This window comes from Stegodyphus dumicola, chromosome 2 (genome assembly GCF_044657685.1).
Source record: "Stegodyphus dumicola isolate Sdum_Otavi_A_Nest chromosome 2, ASM4465768v1".
NCBI classification, from domain to species: Eukaryota; Metazoa; Arthropoda; class Arachnida; order Araneae; family Eresidae; genus Stegodyphus; species Stegodyphus dumicola.
Genome location: NC_140769.1, coordinates 249,448,915 through 249,458,959, shown reverse-complemented (window position 1 = coordinate 249,458,959; position 10,045 = coordinate 249,448,915). Strand labels below are relative to the sequence as shown.

Genomic DNA, 10,045 nt, shown 5'->3' with positions numbered 1-10,045 from the left:
GGCTGAGGCAAAACAATTTCAGTAACAACGCTTTATCCATTAACTCTTTGAGGCGCAGGAAAAGGCAATTAACTTTTCAGCAAAACTCTTGTTTTATTTACTATATCAGGTGTTACAATGAAATTATTTGAGACATTTACACATATTTTATTTAAAACGCATGAAAAAATGACTACTTCTGATGGTTAGTGTCAGTGACTACCGCCCACAGAACAACACATCCCTGCAAATCAGTCTCTGTGGTACTCATGGAAACGGTTTTTCATTTTCAAGCAGAGTGCAGCTTTGCATTCCCACACTGTTCTTACAGGCTTTTTCTTGGTGCTGCAGAGTGCACATCGTCGTGATGTTGTCTTCGATGGCTGATGCTTTTTTCTTCAATACGAATTGCTGTACCTTGATTGGCTTATGTTTCTTGATTGGACTGTCATCTAGTGAGCTACAAGGGAACTTCAGAAACGATCAGTCTTGAAAATCACTTACACGAGTGAGTAAGACGTTCAATAGAAAAGGTGGTAACCACCGCCCTTCAGAAAGTTAGCCTCAGCATCGCAATTAAAACCTAATGTACGAGTAAATAGGAGGAAAAATCAGAAATGAGCTGTTAATAGTAAAACCTGTAATTTATGGGACTCTGATTTACATATTTCTTGTTACTGTTTCTTTGAGGTGCCCTTTTATCGACGAAAGGTTTAACTGCACTTGGGAAATTCCTTGAGGAGAATAACTTTTTCCCAAACTGTGTTCAATTCTACCAGTTCCTTCAATTTTTATGAATTTTAAAAATATTTACAGATTTATATGAGACCCTGGATTTATACTGACCCGTATTATTTTCTATTAAAAGAAAATTTTCCATCCCAGACGCAACAAAACATACCCAGGTCACTATGTCATTTTCATGTGTAAAGAGAGGCAACAGCTTTTTCTGATTCTGTTCTTCATTTGGTCTTCGCATTATAGCAGTTTTTCCATTGGATCCAAAATATATCGAATTTTTGACTCGTCTGTAAATATAACAAACTATATTTTATTATGATAAATCTTTGTTTACCGTGAATTTTACGAATGCCATGCGCATTTTCATTCTTGTTTTGTCGACAAAGATTTTCCATCTTGCTGACCGCCATGTGTTCTAATGACTTTTCTGATTGTTTCGCAGCTAACTTTTATTCCAAACGTTCTTTTAAACCCCTGCAAGATTAATGGTACTGATCTTTGGGTTTTGTTCGATTTTTTCGTATTCTAAATCTCATATTCCTTCGTCTTATTCGCCTTGGAATGCAGTTTAGACTTTAGTCCATTTTGAGCAGTTCCAAGCAATTTTCATCCCTTTAATACAGTGCTTCGCAACCTTTTCTCACCTGCGACGCACAAAAAATCTTTCTGGAATTTCGTGGCACACCAAAAGCTAATGTATATATGTATTGATTTATACACAAAATTTACAATAAATTTTTGTTTTTAATTTGAAAAATATACAATTATAAAACCATAACATATTTATTTATATGCAATCATAATAATTATCAATGTAATACCTGCGCTTGCTTCAATGAACACAAAAAGTTTTATATTCGGCTCAATATCTGACAATGCAACACGAAGTTTTTGGTCAAGATTTTTTAAGCATGACCGCTTATCATTTTTAATTAATAATAGAGTCTCACGATGCACCGTTGAATAATTATTTACTTATACTTATTAAAATGGTCTGAAACAAATATATTTCGTTTAAATTTATGTTTAAAAAAAAAGTTATATATTTTTGAGTTCCGCGTTATCAAGGAAGTGCCGAAAAAATTCAAATGCTGACACACTTACAATCACACACACAACCACACAACAGTGAAATATATAAAAACATTTAAAATAGACATTATTAAGGAAAAAATTGTCATTGTGTATTAAATACATGATAAAAAATTGCAAAATGTCAAATACATGTATTTGATTGCGGCACACCTATATCCTACTCATGGCACACCGGTTGCGGAGCACTGCTTTAATATATCAAACATATTTGAACGTCTTATATCAAAGAGTTTGGGATGTTTCGAACACTTCGACTATCTTTAAAATGGTGAATAGTTAAATTTCGAACAAAACTTGTTGTTTGCAGTGTCTTGTCATTTTCACCTCAGATATGGTGTTGTTAATAGATTTCGCTAAAAACGTAATACTTACCAAATGCAGATGATAATTCTTGTGTTGCGTTTTCATTTAAAAGAAAAATTATGACGAGAAACATCGTCAGCAAAAATATTTGAACAAAATTTTGCAGTGCTCGAATGAATATGCAAGTTACTGGTTAATATTTTTGGAATAAATTATTTTATTGCAAAGAACACTGTAAAAAAAATCTGTAAGGTTACTAAGAAAACTCATGGAAACTGGGATGCCATGGGTTATTTGAGTAACAGAAACAGGTGTTTTCTTTGTAACATTACAAGAGTTTTGCCTGTAATGGTTACAGATCTTTTTCTTGTAATATCACAGCATATAGTTATGTAAGTAGAACATATTTTTCTCATGTAAATTCCCAAACGATATATCTTTAATGGTTACAGATTATTTGCGTGTAATATTAAAGCAAATAATTATGTAAAAAGAACATGTTTTTCTCATGTAAAATCCCAAACGATATATCTGTAATGGTTACAGGTTATTTGCTTGTATTATTATAGCAAGTTATTATGTGAGTAGAAGATACTTTTCTTACGTAAAATTCCAATGGTTGTATCTGTAAAGGTTTCAGATTATTTCCTTCTAATATCCCATTATATTTTTCATAGATAATACTAAAGGATATGTCTATAAAAGTAATAGATTTTTTTTGTCTAAAATGATGCTTATTATAATAAAATATATTTTACTCAAGATGTTTTGAGTAAAACAATATCTGCATGTGTATATCATTATACAGTCAAAAGTCGTTAATTCGGACATCCATAATCCGGACCTCAAAGCTAAAAACTTTCTGCGCATGCGCCGCGTTGGCACATGCGCACAGGCGTTTTACGCGTGCGCGTAAGACCTTGACTACTGCACATATGCGTGTGCGCAAGTGCAGAATACGTTTTCGCCTGCGCGTTTAATGTATAACGGACGGTGTAAGCTAAAATTATCTAATTATCAATTTCAGTTAATGTTAATGATTGCGTTGTTCCTTAATCTTCGAATTGGATCCCGCTTATTATTTTTTGCAGACTGTAAGAGCAATTTTATAAAAGTAAACTTGAACTTTCGATTATGTCAAATAGAATTTCCGATGCTGAAACTTCCAAAGGATCTACAAAACGAAAGTATGTTTCGATTTCCAACAAACAAAAAGTGGAATTGCTGCAAAAAATGGATAAAGACATGAAGAATGTGACAGAGAGGTTAGTGAAAACGAAAAAATTTCGATTGACAAGTTAGTCGGTATTCTCGGCATAGCAATTAACGGGACTTGAATAGCGGAACTTTGTAACTGAACAAGAAATTATGTCTGTTTATAGAATTAAAGAGAAAGTATTATCACATAAAACAAAGCAATTTAAACAACTTACATTGAAAGAAATGTTTAATAAAGTAAACAAATAAATATTAAGCTTTTTTTTTTTTTTTTTTTTGTAAATTTTGATAGCCTTTAGATCATAATTGTTCTTTATTTCATAAATTAAGGTTTCATATTTTTAATTTTAGAATTTCTGCATGCCATCTTACGAGATATAACTGATGATCTATAATCCGGAATCGCCGAAGTTCCGACGAGTCCGGATTAACGACTTTTGACTGTACAGATATATGCAAGTGAAGCATAATAGTTTGGCTTTTTAAATTAGTCAATTTGACCTCAGAATAGCATTAATTTAAAAGATGCGCTTTCAACAGCAATGTTCTTTTTTCAAAAAGTAACATTAGTCTGTTGCAGAGTATTTTTGTTTTATGAAGAGAAACTTATGTCTGATATTATTGAAAGGCCTTTCATATTATCATTTTGATTAATTTAAAAGTTCAAATTGATATGCTACTCCTTATATTTGCCCTGTAAAATAGCTGAAAAAAATAGTATGTTTTATTTGCATGTTTTAGTGTCAGTTAATAAGATATGTTCTAGAACTTTCTTTTTAGTAATTTTATCTAAAATAGACACATGTTGCTTTAGATTTAACTTATATGAGTAAACGTGTTGCATGGTGATATGATCATATTATTACAGTAAAAGACATTTTGTGAAATATTTCTATGAAGAACTCAGAACAGCTGTTCTTCATATTTCAAAAATATATTCTCTCCTTCTAAAAAATGACATTTTCAGTAAATTAAAGAATTCAACATAGCAATGAACTTCATTTTGTTACTACAAGGAATTCAAATTTTGTTCATACGCTTGAATTACAACGTCTAACTAATTTTTTTATTCTTATCTGCACTCAGTGTTTGTCAACAGTCTGCTATTGTTTGAAATAATGCATAACTTTTTTACTTGCCTTCAAATAATTTCCTTTGCATTAACAGATAGAAGTCTTTCATTAAAAACCTAATGTCATGCTTTTTGAATAAGCATAAAACTTTGCCAACTGACCTTAATTTTTAAAGCCTTGTTTCCCTTAAAATTCTTAATACAATTATGCCTTTAAGAAATTTATTTCTAAAATTAATACTTCAGTTTAGCTTAAAATTTAATGCATTTTAATTTTACCTATAAATTTTTACAAACATAATATGTAATAAATATAAGCTTAATATTTACCATTTCGAAAATGATACTAAAAAAGTATTCCTAGATATTATAAATTTCAAGATTAGCATACAAAATTGTGAAATAAACATGTGACAACAGAAAACAAACTTTATGATCTCTCTATATTACAGCATGTTAATTAAGAAGTTTATTGAATTTATAATTTTATTGTGAAACACTATGAAGCAAATAATATGCTAATTAAAATACAGAAGTAAAAATAATTTATTACTTAATTCATAAACTTTACATAAAACCTGAAAAAAAGAATTAATTAAAAAATAACATAATATAATTTAATAAACATTTCATAAAAATTCGTTTCGACTGCTTGGAAAAAATGAATGGTTTTTCTCCTCTTTGTAAACCATGTCTCCTAAATTAAGAAAAAAACATTTTTTTTTAAATCATAATCATGCTCTTAAAAAGCTTATAAAAATTATTTTAATAGATGTTTTAAACATGTGCTTATATAACACTTTTAATCATATTTCTTTATAATATCTTAATTAATTAAGAACAGCTTAAATTCTTTAAAAAATTGGATTACAGTGAACCGTCTCATTACGACAAGCTACCTCAGTCAATCACTTTTTAAATTTAACCAGCATTCCTCATAAAATAACTAATTAGTAAACATAACTTCTCTAGGATGCCCACTATCATTTAAAGATCAAAATTTTCAGGAATCACGTATAGCTAGCTTAGAGAAGGTTCATTGTACAAAAACAGCCAATATTCAAATATTTTCATAAATGAAGCCACCATAGTTATTAAATATAATATACAGTATACTTATATTCAGAATTCAGAACTTGAATAAATTTCTCGAACTGTTTTAGCATTCGAAAAATATTATATTTATTACCTTAAATTTCTAAAACAATATTACATATTCGTCCAAAGGAATCACTGGGACTCGGACAACATTTTCTCCCTAGCTTTCTTTTAGCACAGGATTCTGAATATGTTTTTAAAGATTTTGTTAATGTTTGTCGGGGCCCACCAGCGGCCGAGCGGTAAAGTCGCTGAACACTGGTAGTTCGGTCCGAGGTTCGAATCCCGCGAACGGGCTGGCTGCATGGGCGTTTTCGTGGTTTTCCCCATGTGTAACGTGTATACGAGCCAGTTTCCCTTAGAAAGTCCTCCACGAAGGCATCCCTCCTCTTAGGCGAGATAGCCCTCGAGGCTTTGCCATAATTACACACACGCAATAACAGAAGTTAATGTTTGTCTTCCTTAAGGCGGTCACAAAACAAGTTACCCTAAATGTTTTGTCCGCATAGTGGTCATTTTCATCTTACTAACTGATTTGCTAGTGGATTTTGGGTGCATGGTCTATCATTGATGAAACAATAATAGTGAACAGCTTCAAGAAAATGGATATATCTAATGCTCTTGATGCCATATTCCCACTTATTTTTACTAATTTTATCTTCCGAAAATTAAGAGGGAAAAATTAAACGAATAATTTAATTTCCAAAGGACACAGTCACAGTAGGAATATAACAAATGAAAAGTAATCATGGATAAACTACTACTATCACAATATTATTTATTTAAAAGAAACCTCTATTTCAATAAGAATACACATAATTGCAACATCTAATAAGTTATCTCATTTCTTCTTTATAATTTGAACCTTTGTCATTCTCATTGTTGTTCTTGCAAATCCTTAGGCCTCAGATCATACATAAATAATTAGAGAAGGTTGTGGTCCGATGCTTGCTAGGGTGAACATTCAGCTGATATGGCAAAATTGCACAGTGAATGGCAGTTGGTATTTGCTTTCCCTATCATAGATCATTGTTTGTATTAGGCTGAGATAATATTCAACAGTTAGAAGAGAAAGATTCAACGGGGCCTTAAGTGTGCAAAAGTTTGCCTTTGTTAGTATGACGAAAACAATTATTATGTTGATAAATCCATTTTAAAATCTTGGGATATTCATTTTCTGAATGCATTAAAAGGGGGAAAATTATGTAAATATTTTTTTAATTTTCAGAATCTGGTTCTAAAGCTCGGTGGGGTGGAATATGCAACGCAATACGGTAATTCTGAAGATCATTGCTCGTGGCAGTACAAACTAAACGGTGATAACTTGCATGCTGTAGAAGAAGACACAAATTGCAGTTCCAGATGCATTAAATGCTTTGAGGTCTAGGGAGTAGCAGTGGGCAATACTAAGAGTGAAATTCAAGGTATAGGGAAGTAGGAATGAAAATTACTTTTATCAGATAACTTAAATGGTTATGTTACTAAGCGTTATTATTGGAATGTAGGTTTCTTTTAAATAATAATACTATGATAGTTACCAGTAGTTCATTCATGAATATTTTTGATTGGTTATGATCTTATTGTAATCACATCCTTCAAAATTAAATTGATTGCTTAATTTCCCCCTTGATTTTCATACTATAATATTCGTAAAAAGGAAGAAAAAAGTCTGCAAGTAAACATAACTCCTCTTTCTCCCTCTCTCTCTCTATATATATCGGTATGTATCTTCGTGTGCAACTAAGCAAACCAAATGTGACTTTTTCTTCTTTAAAAAATTGGGCAAATAAATAGAATTAAGTTCATTTCAAAGACTTATGACACATGAAACATACATGATCAAAATAAATTAGAAAATTAAGTTCAAATAAATTTTAAGCTAAATTACGTGTTGCAATGTAAGTTGCAATAATTCAGTTGTAATAATTAATACTAACAAAACCAAACATCATATTCCCATTCTGCAAAATATAAAAATTCTTCTGCAAAACTGAAAAAATGACCAACACTTTGGCTTATTTGATAACTTTCAAATTCACTCCTTTGTTTGCATTTAGAATTTATAACTTTAATTTTCCACAGAAATTTGTTTTTGATTTTAAAAAATTTCACTGGCATAATTTCATTCACTTCAGCATATATTAATAGATGCAGAAGGTTTTTGTACCTTACATAATTTTAAATCTTATGTAAACTAACGTAATTAATAACAAAATCAAAACATAGATCAGAAAAAGCATAAAATTTAATTAATAATTACTACTAGTGTCACACAAAATGCTATGAAATTAATTAATAAAATAAGAATGAGATAAAATATATAGAATTAATATTCCACATGTGTGAAGTTTGGAAGTTTTACGTTAAATATTTTTTTTAAATTAAGTATTTTTAAAAATGACCCCTTAAAGCATGGAACCTTTCGTAATTAGAACTTGCAAATCCACTTCGCTAGTCTTTCATAACATTGCTTTTCTTTTATTAACAAGAAATATTGCATTCAGTTATTTAATTTAAGATATCAAAAATGATGCTACTGAAAGGCATGAATACTTACTTAAATTTGAAATTAATTTGGTTGACTTAAAATAATATTTAAAAAAATAAATCTTCATATATACGTCTAAAAATCAGACCTTATTAATTTTCTTTTATTTGAACGATATCTGAATTCTGCCTTAGTTTGGACTAGTAAATCATTGGGCAATTAAATGCCAAGCTATAAGAGAACTAATGTAGTTTACAAATGCACTGAATTTTATTTCCGGTATTAACTTTCAAAAAAAGTAAAATTTTCTGCATAGTTGCATCATTCGGATTGATAGAATATGGCAAAGCATGCAAAGGCTAAAGGGAAGTATATATTCATGGGCGGTTTTGTAAGGAAACGTAGCTTGCATTTCCATTTATTCATGTGTGTATATATATATATATTTACATTGTTAATGCTAAAATCAATGCTTCATTAAAAATTCATTATTATTTTATTTTTAATACAACATACAAATACAGAATTGTTTTAAATTCCAATAAACAATAATAATTTATTTTTAAGAAAACTTATTTTATGATTTATATATTATATTACATGAATAAGAGAAACATTCGTCAAGAAATGTATTAAACTTGTATTAGCAAATTCATGCTATCCTAGTAACAAGACTATCATACTTCAAAACTGTATTAAAACTGGGCAAAATAAAATCAACATAAATTCTACATTAAATGTTTAAAAACTTATAAGTATGCAATGGTAGTTATATATACAATATAATATATGTTGTCATTTATAAAATATTAATGAAATGATATTTTTGGAAATAATGCACAAAATTTTAGTTTTGTTTTATAATTAGTTTAACGAATTGTTAGAAAAATATTTTAGGTCATTTCCATTTTTCCCCTGTTGATATTGGTATATTAAAATATATGGAATAATTAAGTTGCATCTAGTTAGTAAAACAAAACATTACGAAAAGTATGATACGGCATATTTTAATCAATATAATTACTTCATTTTGGAGTTATAATATTTTCGTAAGAAATTAATACCACTGAAAAAAATATTATTACACTAAAGGAATAAACGAGATTCTCGACCGCGTTGTTCCAAGTTTTTGTAATTTTACTTCATAACACACTCGTACATAAACATATTAGCCTGAATTATAAAGCAGGTATAACTAATTAGATAATCCTAGAAAAAGAATAAACTAAACCTAGTAAGCAAAAAAATATATACATTACATTCAATATTCTAAATGTTTATATAAACGTTTCTCGCAAGGCCTGCCGGGAAAAAGATGTCAAATGTTCTTTGGTCAGACGATTGGAAAAGAACGCTAAAATGATTAGTTTTGTTTTCAACAACTACATTACCATTTCAATTATATACCACAAACAGTGATTAAATTTTGGAATAATTAGTTTTAAATAATAATACGGGCAATTTAAGGTGTAATTTATCGGATGCACAATGACAAAATACTACTATTAGATCTGCATTTGGAATAAATATTTTGCACTCTTTCAACTCATTAGACATTACGAACACTGATATTAATTAATCGCAAAGCTTAAACGTTTAAATACTTACTCACTACATATAACAGTACAAAGTGCATGAGAATAATCTGCATAAAATGAACAAAAAATATTTCAAGTAGTAATTGTAAACATTTTCTTACTTACCTGCGCTATACAACCAACATGCATTCAGCCATGTTTTTTTCTGCAACTAGCTTTCAAACACTTTTCTCCTGATTGGCTAATTTCCTGTCAGTCACGTGATTCTTCCGCGCGGCTACTGAAACATTATCTGTAATGTTACAAGCAAATCAGCTGTTACCGCTACAGTTTGCTTTCAACCTGTTACCATTACAGGAAATTCTTCTGTAACTTTTTGATTTCTGTAACTTTACAAAACTTTTGCCTGTAAAGAGCGAACTTTTTTTTTTTACCGTGAATATACTGATGATATATTTATCTTGTAACATGAAAGCCATTAAATAGAGAAAAAATAATACATTAGGAAAACAC

General features: G+C 29.7%; 1 long non-coding RNA gene across 1 annotated transcript; it reads right to left on the bottom strand.

Moving 5' to 3' along the window:
- Positions 1-4,936: 4,936 nt before the first annotated feature.
- Positions 4,937-9,737, bottom strand: LOC146998923 (uncharacterized). The gene is made up of 2 exons (XR_015039365.1): positions 9,698-9,737; positions 4,937-5,105 (listed from the first exon to the last, which is right to left on the bottom strand). It is a non-coding gene; the product is annotated as an uncharacterized LOC146998923 (long non-coding RNA).
- Between the last annotated feature and the right edge of the window lie 308 nt (positions 9,738-10,045).